This window comes from Epargyreus clarus, unplaced genomic scaffold (assembly GCF_041222505.1).
Source record: "Epargyreus clarus isolate Ecla_fem2 unplaced genomic scaffold, WU_Ecla_fem_2.2 ptg000016l, whole genome shotgun sequence".
In the NCBI taxonomy this organism is placed as follows: domain Eukaryota; kingdom Metazoa; phylum Arthropoda; class Insecta; order Lepidoptera; family Hesperiidae; genus Epargyreus; species Epargyreus clarus.
This window is the reverse complement of record NW_027332224.1, coordinates 5,162,784-5,181,307: the sequence shown is the minus strand read 5'-3', so window position 1 is coordinate 5,181,307 and position 18,524 is coordinate 5,162,784. Positions and strand designations below refer to the sequence as shown.

The 18,524-nt window shown below is 38.6% G+C and overlaps 1 protein-coding gene across 1 annotated transcript in view; it reads right to left on the bottom strand.

The window, feature by feature from the left end:
• Dgk (diacyl glycerol kinase 1) overlaps window positions 1–12,858 on the bottom strand; it is a 94,594-nt gene extending 81,736 nt beyond the window's left edge. The window contains exon 1 of the mRNA XM_073081486.1: window positions 12,799–12,858. The gene's annotated coding sequence lies outside the window, so the exon portion shown is untranslated. The remainder of the gene's footprint in view (window positions 1–12,798) is intronic.
• Between the last annotated feature and the right edge of the window lie 5,666 nt (window positions 12,859–18,524).

The window sequence follows — 18,524 nt, the reverse complement described above, 5'->3', positions numbered from 1 at the left end:
GCATAGTTTACAATTCAATCCTTACTAATATCGATTAAAATAATCGATGTCTTGGGTCCAAAAGATCGATTCTCCGATTAATCGATCTTAGATCTAGCCATCTCTAGTTCCCGTAATCCACGAAATCCCACGGGAACTAGAGATGGCTAGATCTAAGATCGATTAATCGGAGAATCGATCTTTTGGACCCAAGACATCGATTATTTTAATCGATATTAGTAAGGATTGAATTGTAAACTATGCATTTGATCAAGTGATGATCTTTAGCAAAGTTGAAGGTACGAATTTTCAGTTTTATGTATGTTAGTATGTCATATTATTTTGTTTTAAACGCGGGCGAAGCCGCGGGCAAAAACTAGTATATAATAATTATATATTCAATTCTAACTAAAATATTTTTTATCTGTGAAACAGTTATTCATTATATTATCAATTCATTTCCCGCCAAACGTCCATTATTAACAGGCACTCCTTGATTATCTGTGCTTAAACTTTTTTAATTTTCGGCAGCGGTCTGTGGTCTCATTTCGTTCAAAAACCTAAATGAGAGACGTTTTCCTAATTGAATTCCTTGAGTGAATAATATAACAGTAGCTTCCCGAAGTTAATGAGTGAGCCAGGAGTAATGGTTTTGCTGTTTCTCAAAAGGTTTTAGGACTAAAGAGAACTTGGCCTGTTCGTAGATATTTTTTTTGTGTAATATAGGAGTAGCAGACGAGCATGCACTCCACCTGATGGTAAGTGGATACTGTCGCCCATGAACATCCGTAAGCAACCCCAGATACGATTAGATATTCCTACCTAAGGTCGGCCAGGTAGGAATATCTAATCAACTCCGACGGTACCACCGCCACACCAATTTCTGGCTCGTAACAGCAGCATATATGGTATGGGAGACATACTATTTCCGAGACGTCCCACCTTAGTCCTCAAGGGTAGCGGAGCATCTGTGACCGACCTCAGGTAGGAATATCTAATCCTATCTGAGGTCTGTAAAAATATCCATGGGCGGCAATAGCCACTTACCATCAGGCGGACTGCATCCTCGTCTGCTACTCTTATATTATAAAAAAACGTATATATTCATTTTAGTTTCTTGTCACACTATACCCAAACGTAAAAGGCTCAATATTGATAATTTTGCCTCAAGCCATGCGCAAAATCTGCGACGCCACGTCCAAGAAAAAAGATTGTAAATGGCGCGAAATTTGCCGATATAACGATATCTGTCGCCTCGTACTTAAGGGGGATAAGTGTTCTTCTTGTTAAATCTTGATAAGTTCTTACAAAATATGATCTAGAACAACTGGAGTGAATGGATATTTTAGACGCATTTAGGCTTTTGAATTTCAAAGAACTTATTTTTGGGTTATACTCGTATGTATTTATTTTTACAGAATATTACATAGATTAGTAAAGATACTTCGCCGTCTTGAAATTGAATGAAGCCTCAAACGGCTTATTAGTAATTTATTTTTTTGAATTCTTGACAAATGAAAACTTTTTTAGAGAAAATTTCCGAATAAATAACTCATACTGCGTAATTTAGGTAATAAATAAATAATTATTTCAAATATTTTAGGGACATTTTAGCACGGGGACTCGGCAAGACTTTTTTACGCAACTATTTCAATTCTCAAAACTGGGTAAATTTTCTTGTTAGGAGTGAGTAATCTTTACTAATCTATGGAAGTTACAAATCTAAGTGATTTCCGATGGTGGTAGAACACTTTGTAGTTTGACTCCGGCGGCACCACCGCCACAGCTATTTCTGCAATAACAGCAGTATTAAGCCCTGCTGTTCTGGTTTGAAGTGTGGTAAGGGAGACATACTTTTCCGAGGCGTTCCAGCTTAGTCCTCAGGGGTAGCGGCACCTCTGTGGTTGACCTCAAGTAGGAATATCTAATCCGTTCTGTGGTTGATTACAGATATCCATAGGCGGTAGTAGCCACTTACCATCAGGTGGACTGCATGCTCGTCTGCTACTCCTAACGAACTAATAATAACTCTTCTAACTTTCAAGAATTTAATCCATAGGCTTACCCAAGAACTGGCATACATTTCGTTTAAAGAATTGGTATAGAAATTCAGAAAGGAAATTCTGCCAGCGTCTTGGGAACCTTGCCCAAGACAGTGATGGTAACAATTTTTTATGGTAGTGATTTTGTTTTTGATGTGAAACATCTATAGCCGCACGTAAAACCGATTTCTGGCGTGGCGACGCTATACGATGGTATATATATACAGTCTATATGCAGTAGTGTGTACGGTGTGGCGACGCGTGTGTGGCGCCATGCGGATCGTAATATTTTATTTTATCATTATGACATATTTAGTTCCTATCACAATATGTTCTTTTCTGCATATTACTTTTACAAAATAATGTCGATGTTTCACATCTGCCAGGCGTCCCGTGACGGCTCACATTTTTTATATTATTGTTTTTCATTTTGATGTGAAACATCTATAGCCGCACGTAAAACCGATTTCTGGCGTGGCGACGCGTGACGTGAATGCGACCACGCTATACGACGCTATATATATACAGTCTATATGCAGTAGTGTGTACGGTGTGGCGACGCGTCGCCATGCGCAATCGACTGTGCGATTCTTATCTGGAAAATTGATCGTAATATTTTATTTTATCATTATGACATATTTAGTTCCTATCACAATATGTTCTTTTCTGCATATTACTTTTACAAAATAATGTCGATATTTCACATCTGCCAGGCGTCCCGTGACGGCTCACATTTTTTTTTTTGTATATATGTAAAATTTGTAAATAAGTTGTTTTATATTTATAGTTTATTTTATTATTTTTAATCTTCTGTAAATGTAATTATAATTGTAAATATTTTTCAGTTAATAAATATTACTTACAGGCTTTACATTCCGGTGGCGAAAATAGAATAATAATATCGTATGTATATATTTTTATTTCCTTTCAAAATTCCCGACTATAAACACATTTTTTTAATCTATGCAGTTTTCATTATTGTCAAAATTTGCTTTATTATTTTGATAATTTTTCTCCATTATATTTTACTTCATAACTTCAGCATTTTTCCTATTATTCGGATTTTCAGCCACGCTTGAAAAATTCTCCCAATATATATGTTGTCTACAAGAAAATATCTACGTAAATTCCCCTCGTTATTGTATTCCTGGTTTTCCTTAAGGATGTAATAAGCATTTATAAACGGCACTTAACTTTTTGTTAAGGAAACTGTAACGAAAACAAACGCGACGTTTGTTTACGAAAATATAGCGGACAAATATTGTAACTAATATATTTACTTAGTAACATATAGTGAAGGACTTGAAGGTGGTAGAACCCTTTGTGGTTCGACTCCGGCGGCACCACCGCCACACCTATTTCTACCTAGTAACAGCAGTGTTAGGCGCTGCTGTGTTCCGGTTTGAAGGCTGTGGTAAGGGAAACAGACTTTTTCGAGGCGTTCCAGCTTAGTCCTCAGGGGTAGCGGCGCATCTGTGGCCGACCTCAGATAGGAATATCTAATCCTATCTGGGGTTGATTACAGATGTCCATGGGCGGCAGTAACCACTTACTATCAGGTGGACTGTATGCTCGTCTGCTACTCCTATATTATAAAAAATAAAAAAAAAGTCCGCTCCAAACTGCTAGTCCGCTCCGAATATAGAAACGTCGCGTCGCAATAGCAAATTGTAGATATTAGCGGGTAATCCACGAAATCCCACGGGAACTAGAGATGGCTAGATCTAAGATCGATTAATCAGAGAATCGGTCTTTTGGACCAAAAAAACCGATTATTTTAATCGATATTAGTAAGGATTGAATCGTAAACTATGCATTTGATCAAGTGATGACCTTTAGCAAAGTTGTTATCCATGAGCCCACGAAGGTTTCAGAGTTGGTACGACCAATTTTCGCCAGATGGCGCCACTGTCATTCCAATGAAGGTCCGAATTTTCAGTTTTATGTATATTAGTTAGTCATATTATTTTCTTTTAAACGCGGGCGAAGCCGCGGGCAACTAGTAATAAATAAATAATTATTTCAAATATTTAGGGGCATTTTAGCACGGAGACGTGGCAAAACTTTTTACGCAACTATTTCAATTCTCAAAGCTGGTTATTTTTCTTGTTAGGAGTGAGTAATCTTTACTAATGTATGGGCCACCGTTATACACACATACCTACTATATAAAAAATCAAGTGTCTATTTATTATAGTTCAAGAGACCGAGCTCTGTGACAGACGGACAGACAGACAGACAACGGAGGCTTAGTAATAGGTTCCGTTCTTAATGTTTAGGCGCAGGACCCTAAAAATAAAACCATTTAATAATAGTATTTTCTGTAGATATCTATAGCAGTGTTTTTCAACCTGTGGGTCGCGACCACCAGGGGGATCGCGATGCCTTACTCAGGTGATCGACGGCAGGAAAAATGTCAAGGTTCTACACTACAATAAAAAAAAATGTGAGCCGTCACGGGACGCCTGGCACATGTGAAACATCGACATTATTTTGTAAAAGTAATATGCAGAAAAGAACATATTGTGATAGGAACTAAATATGTCATAATGATAAAATAAAATATTACAATTTTTTTCCAGATAACGATGACTATTTATTGAATTCGATTGCGCATGGCGACGCGTCGCCGCACTGTACACACTACTGCATATAGACTGTATATATATACCATCGTATTTCTTCACGGCATGCGTCGCCACGCCAGAAATCGGTTTTACGTGCGGCTATAGATGTTTCACATCAAAATACAATATCATAAGGATGTGCTGTTTATTTTTCAAAAAAATGTGAAAGCGTGGCACTACATTAGAAACATTATATATTATTATTGACTAAATCATTTTCTAGTAGTAGTCTGTTTCTCTTTTTATTTTAGTTGTAATGTACATCATTGAGGAGAACCATATGTATCATACGCATAAATGTAGAGAGTCTACTTCTTTCCATTTGTAAATAGGTAAACATACACATTTAAATTAAACAATTTCTGTGTACTTATGTTTTAAGAGGGGTCGTGAAAATTTTTCATCCTGTAAAGGGGTCGCGTAGATAAAATGATTGAAAAACACCGATCTATAGTATCTCTTACTATTGAAATGAATGCAAGCCTCAAATTAATTTATGTACGAACTAACCATTACAAAGCCGCCGTTGTTCAGGATTTGCATTCTATTACAATCTACCGACCTGCAGTTGCGCAAAAAGGTTAAATTACACTTTGTTACGCTTTAATCTGCCGGGTTTTCTAATTTTACGAAGAACCCTAGATATTTTCAAAGGCAAAGAAGACTTTTTACAAAATAAACTTTCAAATAGGTGTAGCGGTGGTGCCGCCGGAGTCGAACCAGAGTTCTACCACCTTGCCGTATTACTCCTATATTTAAAAAAAAATATATGTTTATTATTATTATTATTTTATAATATAGGAGTAGCAGACGAGCATGCAATCCACCTGATGTTAAGTAGTGACTGCCGTTTGGACATCTGTAATCAACCCTAGATAGGATTAGATATTCCTACCAGAAATCGGCCTCAGATACGCCGCCACCCCTGAGGACTAAGCTGGAACGCCTCGGAAAAGTATGTCTCCCTTACCACTTTAAACCAGAAAACAGCAGCTTAACACTGCTGTTATAACAGAAGTAGGTGTGGCGGTGGTTGTCCCTGTAGTTCCGAGACTAGAATAGGGCTACGGTATCCCCTGCCTGTCGTAGGAGGCGACTAAAAGGGGGCTTCCGGGGTTGGGGGCGGCAAGAGTGGGAGCTCGAACCGTCCAGCAAGCGACCCCGGGAAGGACGGCGGTATGTGCAATCGCATACCGTCGTAAACACTACATGGTGTGGGAGGAGCGAAAACTGCTCCCCCAGGGTAGAGCCCGTTGGGCATCGCGCTTGGAGGGCTCCGGTTATGTTCCGTTGGAGATCCCGGAGTTCTCCAACAAGCGTTGAGGACGGCCACCGGGGGGGTTTTAGTGCGGTAAAAATCCCACATAACCCAGCGTCGCTCCCACGTCGTCGGGTACCTTTTGAAGGTTTCCCCCTCGAGAAGAAAAAAAAAACAAGGTGTGGCGGTGGTGCCGCCGGAGTCAGAGAGACAGAGTCACATATTTCTATCACCTTGCCGTATTGGTATTAGTAGTTGTAGTATTTTTCTAAACTAATATTATAAAGAGGAAAACTTTGTTTGTTTGGTTGTAATGAATAGGCTCAAATACTACTGGACCGATTTTAAAAATTCTTTCACCATTCGAAAGCTACATTATCTACGAGTAACATAGGCTTTATTTTATATGAAATATATTTGATAAATAGATTTTGAGGCAGTACAAAGTTTCCGGGTCAGCTAGTAGTAAATACAAAGCTAATTAGGAACGCTCGGTGTTACAGGTGGGTAGACGGATAACTGTTGTAACGTAGGCGTATGAAAATAGCTCTACTAAAATAGATTTGATTGAAAGTTTGACGTAGATTGAGTTTAAATATACAGGCAAAATAAACTATATAACAGGTGATGGGTCTGTGCACTCGTTGTAAAGGTTCGCTTATACATTTATCGAAAATAGCATTCGAATATTATCTTATATATAAAATTCTCGTGTCACAATGTTAGTTACCGTACTCCTCCGAAACGGTGTTACCGATTTTCACCAAATTTTATATGCATATTCAGTAGGCCTGAGATTCGGCTACTATCTATTTTTCATACCCCTAAGTGATAAGGGTTGTTCACCCTTAATTTTTTTATTTATATGGCAACACAACGTTTGCTGGGTCAGCTAGTGGTATATGAATTTTATATTTTAAATAATTGGCCGAGTTCGAGGCAAACTCGCACAGGGAGGGTTCTTTACCAAAATTTTTTTTGTTTATTTTTTATTTTTAAAAATTGTTATCATAGCTGTCATAGAAGTAAGTGCATTGAGAAAATTTAAACAGTCTACCTATTAAGGTTCAATAGATAGAGCGAAAAACGCCGAAAAATAGTGGTTTATTTTATGAGGAACTCCTTTTATATTCTTGCTCTGTAAAAATTTCAAGTGCCTATCTATTACGGCTCAAGAGATATGGCCCTGTGACAGACGGACAGATAGCAGAGGCTTAGTAAAATAGTTCCGCTTTTCCCCTTTGGGTGCGGAACTTTAAAAAGTTTCTTATAAGCTTTTAAGTAGCGTTAGGTTTTTAGTATTTTTCTCAAGTAACCCTATCTGTCATATTGGATTTGATTTGGTTTGAAAAGAAAATATTGTGAATTTGAATGGTCCGTTCAGAGACAAATTTGGTGGACTGGATGGCTGGAGGCTCTCAGGCAATAAAGAAGCAGTATCTCCCGTAGCACACCCTTCAAACCAGAACACAACGCTTAACACTGCTGTTATTAGGCAGAAATATGCAGCGGTGGTCCCGCCGGAGTCGAACCACTAAGTTCTACCACATTATATTTAGCATACGACTTCACGTGCAAAAACTAGTCTGTTATAAACTCCTTATGACAGTCTGTGGGCGTTATCGAAATTAACATTGATTGACTGGGTTTGATTTATCGAGTTTCTAGGTAATCTTGTTTTAGTAATTAAATGTAGTCATCGTTATAAAATCTGACTTTTATGGGTGGTGTGTGGTTTCACTCTCTGGTTTTACTTTGCGGTTTCTTATAATATGAAAATAGTAGTTTTTTATATTACTTCTTCTATAAAATGCAGTCCACCTGATGGTAAGTGGCTACTGCCGCTCGTGGACATCTGTAATCAACCCCAGATAAGATGAAAGTCCTACGGGAGGTTAGCCACAGATGCATTGGTACTTTTAAGGGCTATGTTGGAAGGTTTTGGATAAGTTGTCTTTTTTGTGGTTCGATTTTTTGGCTTTTTTTTTTCTTGGATCGGTCTTTCATTCTGACTGATTTTAACTCGACAGATAATCTAAAAATACCGGTTTCTGGTATAGTAATCAATTATCAAGCTTTTTTTTCGTACGTGTTTTTGTAACGTCCACCCTTATGGATACTCCGTAAAAAATTGAAGGTGGTAGAAACCTTTGTGGTTCGACTCCGGCGGCACCACCGCCACACCTATTTCTACCTAATGACAACAGTGTTAAGCGCTACTGTGTTCCGGTTTGAAGGGTGTGGTAAGGGAGACATACTTTTCCAAGGCGTTCCAGCTTAGTCCTCAGGGGTAGCGGCGCATCTGTGGCCGACCTCAGATAAGAATATCTAATCCTATCTGATGTTGATTACAGATGTCCATGGGCGGTAATAGCCACTTACCATCAAGTGGACTGCATGCTCGTCTGCTACTCCTATATTATAAAAAAAATAAGTATGTGTCTATTACAGTTCAAGAGATAGAGCCCTGTGTCAGACAGAAAAACAGCGGAGGCTTAGTAATACGGAGTACGGATCCCTAAAAATGAAAAGTTCTAGAATCTAGATACAAATCACAATGAAAACTACTCACTATTAACTCCATTTCTCATTTAAAGTTTGTGAATAGAACTGGAATTCAAATAGAAATTTAATCATCGACAAAGATCAAATCTTTCAAACTTTAACTATTGGAATTCAATTATTTTTAAGCTTGCAGAAGTTCATAGAGGGCGCTAGTTTCTACGCGAATTTAATCCTACTGGGATTAAGTTTTCATTTCGCCAACAGATGACGCTAGTTACAAACTATCTTTGTTAAGTAGGATGGTCCTTTTCAGTTTATTTGAAAACTGTTACGTAGCCGATATGGTTTTATATCGATATGGAAAAACTGTTTTATATCGGTTGTGAACGACAAACGCACCTTTATTAATACGCTTTTATTAGCTTGGGTTGTATGTATGTATGTATGTAACTATGTAACGGAATCTTTGAACCCGATTTCTATCCACTTTGAACGTTCAGTTTAATCCTAAGTTATAAAGAATTATCAAAAACCGATGACAATATACGATTTTAATAATTTTGTACCATTGTCCTTATCAACATCTTCAGGATTAAAGATTTTTGAGGCGAGATTGTTCGAGCGCCTTAGAGAAAGTTCATCGCAAAGTTACTAGATTGCAACAATTATTGCTTTTTAGTTTCAATAACTGTTATAGCGTGGTTTTTAGTATTAAAAATAATATTGTTATTACTTAACTGTGGAGAGTAATGTTTTTTGAGTATGTATGTATGTTTGTCTGATTCTTTGCCACGTCCTGCACTCCAAACGGCAGACGGATTTACATATGAGGTGTCGATGGATCCGTCTAAATTGTGGGAATGACAGGTTATATTTCTAGCAGTCAGATTTTTATTGTTTTCTAATAAATCTTTAGTTATCTAGTGATACTCTCGATTATAGTCTCATCTCTTTCTTATCTTATTGACTGTTGAAAGTTAAAAAGAGATGTAGCGAATATAAGACTGAGAACGATTTAAATTGTACCTACATAATCCGATTTCGCACGTTTTTTCATCCCTTTGTTTTGTAATAACGGTAACTGTTAAGCGTATCGGCGCGACAAGATATTGTATCGATATGAAAAACGGTTTTTAGTTAATATGCTATGTCGGTACCACCCTTATCCCAATATTCTAAGGTTTAATCCTGCAGCCTTAGTTTATATGATCCTGTATTTAATATGCGTCTTTAGTAGGGATGTTTAATCCAGGGTTGACAGGGGATATGACCCTTTAGCTATGGTCCAGATGCCTTCAGTCCTCATAAAGATATTTCATATTTATGTTAAGAATGTTAATGTGGATTGTTTAAACGGGTGTTTGAAAGTCGCACCCTTCAAAGCCCCTTCAGAGACCATCGCTAAACATATTTGTGCTTCATAGCATTGTAGGGCAGCTGTGTTTGAAAAGCATAGTAAGAAATAATTGGAGGCTTCCGTACCACCAACCATGTCATTTTTTGAATTTTCAGTATTGGTTATTATAGCAGCCGTAAAAGAACATGCATTATGAAAATTTGAACTGTCTACCTATAACGGTTCAACTGTTAGTTCAAAAAATACCGAATTGTTGTATGGTCACCAGTGCCCTCCCGCGTAAGACTAAACGATAAACATTTGTGTGAATGCAAGTAGACGTGTGTGGTAGTGCATACGTCATCAACTCATTACTGTCCCACTGCTGGGCACGGGTCTCCTTTCAGAATGAGAAGGATTAGGCCATAGTCCACCGCGCTGGCCAAGTATTGGTAGACTTCACATAACTTTGAAAACATTTTTTTAAGATTTCTCAGGTATGCAGGTTTCCTCACGATGTTTTCCTTCATCGTTTAAGCAAATATCATAAACTAGCTGACCCGGCAAAGTTTGTACCGCCTCAAAATCTATTTATCAAATATATTTCATATCAAATATAGCCTATGTTACTCGTGCATAATGTAGCTTTCGAATGGTGAAAGAATTTTTAAAATTGGTCCAGTAGTTTTTGAGCCTATTCATTACAATCAAACAAAGTTTTCCTCTTTATAATATTAGTATATAAGTAAAGATAAGGCTAAAATTTCTTTCAACTTACATTTACAGTAAATATACAGTTCTACAAACGTTTTATATATCAACGAACTTGGAAAGTGGTATATATTTACCAACATATTTGTACATACCCGTAAGTGCCCCCAATCCTCTTACAACCCCCACGGGAAGGGTAGCTATTTGGTTCATAAAATGCGACCCTTATTTTTGTTTTTGTGATACGTGTCTGTTTGTTACTTGAGCCCTTCGTAGGTCGAATTTAGAAACATCTTTGCTACACTTTCGTCGTCAAACAATTACTCTCCCACTGAGAAAGGATAGTTGAAGCTGAAGGTGGTAAAACCCTCTGTGGATCGACTTTTATTTTTTACTTTTTTTATAACAAAGGAGTAGCAGACGAGCATGCAGTCCACCTGATGGTAAGTGGCTACTGCCGCCCATGGACATCTGTAATCAACCCAAGATAGGATTAGATATTCCTATCTGAGGTTGGCCACAGATGCGCCGCTACCCTTGAGGACCAAGCTGAAACGCCTCGGAAAGTCTGTCTCCCATACCACACCCTTCAAAATGGAACACAGCAGCGGCTGAGACAATAGTCGAGCCAGTAGTCGAGACAGAGTCGAACTCCACTGAAGATGGTAGAACCCTTTGTGGTTCGACTCCGGCGGCACCACCGCCACACCTATTTCTACCTAATAACAGCAGTGTAACGCTGCTGTGATCTGGTTTGAAGGAAGACATACTTGTCTAAGGCATTCCAGCTTACTTCTCAGGAGTAGCGGCGCATCTGTGGCCGACTTCAGGAATCTAATCATATCTGGAATTCGGCAGTAGGCGCTTACAATCAGATGGACTGCATGCTTGTTTGCTTCTTTATTGAAAAAAGGATGTCTCCCTAACCCGTCAAACTAGAACACAGCAGCGCTCAACACTGCTGTTATGCGGAAAATATAGGTGTGCGGCGGTGCCGGAGTCGAACAGTATCAGGCGAGTAGGTTTCATTGTTTTCCTCCAACGTAAAGTAAAGTAAGTGATAATTATTTTTAATACGCATAAAATTTTGATAAAACTATATTGATGGCTTAGGATTCGAATTCAGGACCTTCAGAGGCAGATTTACAGCACTAGTATATCGAATATAAACTGTTAGTTTGAAGGGTGTGGTAAGACAGGGACACTATGAACGTCTCAATTCAGACCTTAGGGGTAGCGAGCCCTGTGATCGATATGGGGGAATTTATCTTATTGGATTTTGTAGTAAGTTACGAGTACCATGAATTCAGTAGAATCGAGTATCTCGTACCTATCGGGTATCTATCGGATATTTATACGACCCAACCCATTACTCTTACGGGTACCATTCTGGTTTTACTCTTTATAATATGGAGTAGCAGACGAACATGCAGTCCACCTGGTGCTAAGTGGCTACTGACGCCCATGGACACCTGTAGTCGACCCCAGTTAGGATTAGATATACGTACCCGAGGTCAGTCACAGATGCGTCGCTACCCCTGAGAACTAAGCTGGAATGCCTCGGAAAAGTATGTCTCTCTTACCACACCCTTCAAACCAGGACACAGCAGCGCCTAACACTGCTGTTATGAGGCAGAAATAGCTGTGGTAGTGGTAGGTATGGTATCATACATCTTAAATAGTGAATAAAACATTTTACGTAGCTATATATGATTTTATTAACAGGGTTTTTTTTTCTTTTATTTATACACCTAAAGGATTCTTCGCACGAACGCAAATTTTCTATGACATAATTATTTATCATTATTGATAATTATGATAAATAATTATATCATATAAAATAGATGATGATGATAATTATATTTATTAATAATCTTGATGATTAATATTGAACAGTATCATTTAATGATACAATTATTAATGTTATGACGAAATGCCAATGTATATTTAAGAAAAATGAGACGATGTTTCATTTTTTTTTAAATAAGAACACCTGTTTCTTAGCATGACTCAATATATTTTATGAGATGAGAGAATTGAACAAAAAATAATTCGCAATAAATATTAACTATAAAACGTCGGAGAATCTTGAGATCTGAGCAGAAAATATTTTCGTAATCAATTCTATTTGGCCAAAATATACAAATGTCAAATTACGACGGCATTAAAGCACAGATTAAAAAACTAGTGACGTTAATGCCACAACACACCTACGTAAGCATGTTTATATAAAACAAACAATAATGTTTGCTCCCCTTATCACTACGTTTAACCTTCAACAAAAACTTAATCATATGAAACCTGACTAAATAAAACAATCATTGCGTTGAGAAAACTCACCCAATTTTGTTATTCCAATTTCAAAAATCGAAAACTATTCGCTCCGAACCACGCATCTCACTTTTTTAACAAACAAATATAATACGCACAGATAGAATCGGTAAAACACACACGGCAATTGTACACACAAATAAGCTCGAGTGCTTTAATGTTTTTGCCTATTAATAGTCGAATTATAATTGTTTTTTTAATAACACTTCCATATAAATTAGTTTTGTACGTAGCATATTGGCCTGTAACTCCAGCTGGCATAACAGCGTTAATTACATTATTAGTGAGAAAAATATACGGAAAATTTACGGAACGCGCCGCGAAAACACATCCATTCACGCCGAACGATTTCCCAGCACTAAAAACCAAACCTGAAGGAACGGGCGCTATCGTACGCTCTGAAAACAAATCTATAAGAGAAAGTACACATTCTATCCGTCCTTGTCTAACCAAGAGCTTCGGATGCCTCATTCGTTCGTTATCCTGGTTTACAAAATCGAAAATCGTCCAGCAAAAATATCAAATTGCGTTGTCATTGCCGTAAAATAGACCATGTTTACATTTTTTTAATTTACGCAAAATGGCCGACGCATTCTGACGTTAATTTTGGCGCGAATTGTTATTGTAGTAAAATGGGTTATTTACGACTCGCGAGATATTTTTCTGCGTTATTATTGAGCTGTACAATTCTCGGATGTTTTGATAACGCAGTGCCATTAGAATATTTCGAATGGGTTATTGTTGTTTTATTTTCTCATTCGGCCATATGGTGTTACGTTTCTTTATGGGTTAATGACGTATAAAGATGGCCGGTACGTACCCTGTAGGTCATTAAAACAATTTACGATGGGCATTGTGTACGATTTTTATTGCAAGCCACTGGCGCTCGGCTTAATAAAATCTTTTATTTTTCCCTTTTCCTTTGACGACGTGAAATATGTTACCTACTGCATAGATATTGCTCATAATAATTATAAAGGGTGCGTTTTTATGGGAGACAGTTTTCTGAGACGTTCGAAATAAGCCCTCAGGGGTAGCAAAGCATCTGTGGCCGACCTCAAGTAGGACTCTAATGTTATCTGGAATTGATTAGAGATTGTAGACGGCAGTAGCCACTTACCATTAAAATAACTCTAATAAAAGAAATAACCCGATAATAACATTGACACAGGGCTTTTCTTTCGTTGACGAGGGGGATACCTTCAAAAGGTACAAAGATACTTTTACAGCACTAAACCCCCCAGGTCCTCGGCGCTGCACAGAGGTCTCCGATCGCCAAATGAACGCAACCTATCAACATATCGACATAGGGCTAGCTTGCTTTTAAGAAGGCTTAATAGCCGTAACCAGGATCTTTTTTCAGGGGGAGAGGGGTTTGTGAAGACGGTAGAATCCTTCGTGGTCTGGCTCCTGAGCCTTAACTCCACACCTGTTTCTGCCTCATCACAACAGGTAAGCGCTGTGTCCCACTTTGAAGGGTGTGAATAAGTGAAATATACATAACCAGGACACTCAAACTTAGTCCTCAGGCAGAAACTCATTTGTTGCCAACCTCAGATAGGAATCTTGTTGTCTACGGCTTTGATAATCATATTCGGTGGTTTAAGTAAAATTTCAGGGTTACGCCTTTGTAACCAACATTCTGTTCATATCCCATTAATTAGGATCAGCTACAGATGATCATGGCAATTGAGCACGCCAGTCCTCTTGATGATGCATTGAAATCTGTAATCAACTTTGTATAGAATTGGAGCTATTCCTGCAGTCGACCACAAATGCTTTGATACCCCTGAGAATGGAGTTGGACTCCTAAATTCATTAACTACATTAAAACAGTAAATACCACCACACTTTTTTTACAGAGACACCCTCTTTGGGTTCCTCCCAGTCGTAGGAGCAATAATAATGCATAATAATGTTACGCATAATGTTCCTCTGGTCGTCCTTTGTCGGGACCACGGGTACGCTAAAAGCACTTATCCACAGTCCCGAGGTTTGGCCGCATCCGGGCCCTAAATACCACCACACCCATCTCTAGTATGAATCAGTCCTTGCGTTTCGGTTGAAGGATGTAGATACCGCCTGGCATATGCCGCGCGCATCTTAGTGCCAGAAGTGGCAAGGCATCTGTGATCATCTTCACGTATACCCCATCCATAAAGCCTTGATTACAGACCCCAAGGTGATCATCTTCATGTATACCCCAAGGTGATCATGAGCGACAGTGACCTTAACATCAGGTTTGAAGGTGGTAGAACCCCTTATGTTTCGATTCTGATGGCACCATCGTTACACCTATTTCTGCCTTTTTTATATTATAAGTAACAGACGAGCATGCAGTCCACCTAATGGTAAGTGGCTACTGCTGCCCATGGACATCTTTAAGCAACCCCAGATAGGATTAGATATTCCTACCTGAGGACGGCCACAGATGCGCCGCTACCCCGGAGGACGCCTCGGAAAAGTCTGTCTCCCCTTCAAACCGGAACACAGCAGCGCTTAACACTGCCGTTATTAGGTAGAAATAGGTTTGGCGGTGGTGCCGCCGGAGTCGAACCACAAAGGGTTCTACCACCTTCAGACAGCTCTTAACAGCAGTGTTAAACGCTGCTGTGTTCTGGTTTGAAGGTTGTGGGTTCCGAGGTGTTCCAGTTCCTCATGCTTGCTGTCCACCATCAGGTGGACTGCATGCTCGTTTGCTACTTTGACCTAATATGTATAAATAACTTTGTAATATAAACGTATTTAACGTTATTATTGATGAGCCGGCCATTATTACGACCAATCTATTTACCAGCCGAGTAATTAACTTTGCAACTGGTGGACTATTCTGATACTGTTCGATATTTTCAATGCTCTAGCTTGAAGGATGTGGTAAACGGATACATACTTTTCTGAGGCATTCGCGTGCGCATCTGTGGCCGACATCATTTTTAGCTTTAAGCCTTCCGGTGGCCGTCCTCAGTGCAACGTGGAGGATTCTTGGATCTCCAGGAATACAACCGGGGTCATCCGAGCGCGGTGCTCATATCTGACTCCAATCAGTCTTGGAGAAACTTCGATCATCCTACACTTTCAGGAGTTTACAACAGTATACGGCCACACATAGTCGTCCTTTTTTTTTAACGAGAGGGAGACCTTCAAAAGGTACCCGGTGCCGTGGGAGCGACACAGGTCCCACAGGTAATGTGGGACTCTTACCGCAGTAAAACCCCCCCGGTGGCCGTCCTCGGCGCTGCGTAGAGGACTCCGGGATCTCCAACGGAATGCAACCGGTGTCCTCTTATCGCGGTGCCCCGTCGGGCTCCGGCCAAGTCACATAGAGTCGTCCTTCCCGAGGCCCAAGGTCGCCAAGTCCTCTTTTAGTTGCCTTTTGCGATAGGCACAGGATACCTTAACTCTATTCTGGTCCTAAGACTATAGGGACTTAAGTAACAACCCAAGCTTATAAAAGCGTGTTAATAAATCTACAGAAATATTGTAATTTTAACAGAAATCTTTAAAAAAACCTTAGACAGTCCTCGACTTTCCCGTTCCATCCCGACCCATTACGTTTTAATACCTTATATCTCATTACGTCACATCACGTCATATAATATCACAACAGATCACATCAAATCACTTTACTCCACCCCAAATTACAGTAAAACTAGCACAAAAATAAGTTGCTGATTTTGTTTTCACACAGTAACACAGTTTTCTGCCTCATAACAGTAGTGTTAAGCGCTGCTGTGTTCCGTTTTGAAGAGTGTGGCAAGAGGGACATACTTTTCTGAGACGTTCCAGCTTAGTCCTCAGGGGTAGCGGCGCATCTGTGGCTAACCTCAGGTAAGAATATCTAATCCTATCCTATGGGGTTGATGTTCATGGGGGGCAGTAGCCTCTTACCATCAGGTGGACTGCATGCTCGTCCGCTACTCCTATATCATATACTAGCTGACCCGGCAAACTTTGTACCGCCTCAAAATCTATTTATCAAATATATTTCATATAAAATATAGCCTATGTTACTTGTGGATAATGTAGCTTTCGAATGGTGAAAGAATTTTTAAAATCGGTCCAGTAGTTTTTGAGCCTATTCATTACAACCAAACAAACAAACAAAGTTTTCCTCTTTATAATATTAGTGTAGATAAAAAAACGCACATCATAGCTACGAGTATAAAAGGCATATCTTGTAAAAATAGTAGAAAAATTATCACCTTCTAGTAGAATAGAACCTGCATAACATCATTACTTACAAATTGATTACTTACTACTTTTATAGGCATCGAACTACTGGGTCATGCGTGGTCAACTTTATTAAACGGAATATCATGGGAATATGGCCCTATTATAATTGAACTATGTTTAGGATTAATATGATTTTTATGGAATTGAAGTTTCAAATGGCCATGCAGTCAACCTTAATAAGGCTATGAAATTAGGGGGAATTAGTTTTCATTTTAAAATTTAAAGATCGCATTTTTGTGCGATTACGTCGCCGCTGCGGTTGCGTTAGTGTCCACAAATTCCACTATGTCATAGCGCTCAGAAAATACCTCAGGAATTCATTCCACATTTTGCATATAGGCGGCAAAAATGATCGTGCAAACCGAACCGTGGAGGACCATGGATAATGGTACGTGCCTCGATTAAACTTTTAAATCAAGTTTTATTTCCCTTTTAGTGTTTAATAACTAAAAGATCATTCAATAACGCAAACCACATAAAGTTAAATACAAATCGCCAGTAAAATTAGTGAATAACTTAATAAATGAAAGCAGAAATGCTGACCGTAAAGTTACGGAAATAGTCCAATTGAATTTTGTGTTTATAGCTCCCTTGAGTGTTAGTTTGAGACGAAAAATTGGTAGATAAAGCCAGTGGCGACGTAAGTAATTTTATGTGGGCAAAATACATTTTACGGGGCCCTCTGCCACATCATCATCATCATCAACAACAACCCAATACTGTCCCACTGCTGGGCACGGGTCTCCTCTCATAATGAGAAGGATTAGGCCATAGTCCACCGCGCTGGCCAAGTGCGTATTGGTAGACTTCACATACCTTTGATATTTATTTTTTATAAATCTCTCTCCTTCAATATGTTGGAATTTGAATTGTTTTCAGTTGTAATACAGTAACATTTGAGAATCTTCGTACTAAACTCAATCCGTAGAATGTACTACAATTATAATAATGTTTTATTCGAAAGCACTTTCTTTTTTCGTGAATGCGTCTTTCTTTATTTGGTCTGAGGTTTGTTTAAATATTTTATTACCAGCGTTTGTAATTCAGTAACTTTATTCGTACGTAAGTATCTTATACATAGAAATTATGAATTAATATACAAAATTGCCGCATTTATATTTGCCTCTCGCTCGTTCTCTATAATGTGTGAGTGAGACAACATGTACAAATGTCGCCATATTTAACACGCTTTTTTAGCTTGGGTTGTATGTATGTATGTATGGAACAGAGTAATGAACCTTTGAACCCGATTTATATCCACTTTGAACGTACAGGTTAATTCAAAATTTTGAAAAATTATAAAAAACCGATGACAATACACGATTTTAATAATTTTGTACCATTGTCCTTGTCAACATCCTCAGGATTAATAATTTTCGAGGCGAGAGAGAGCGCCTTAGATAAAGTTCAAGCAAAGTTATTAGATTGATTTTTAGTTTTGAAAAATAATAATGTTATTTCCCTATAACTCAAATGTATTGAAACATATCTATAATGCCATC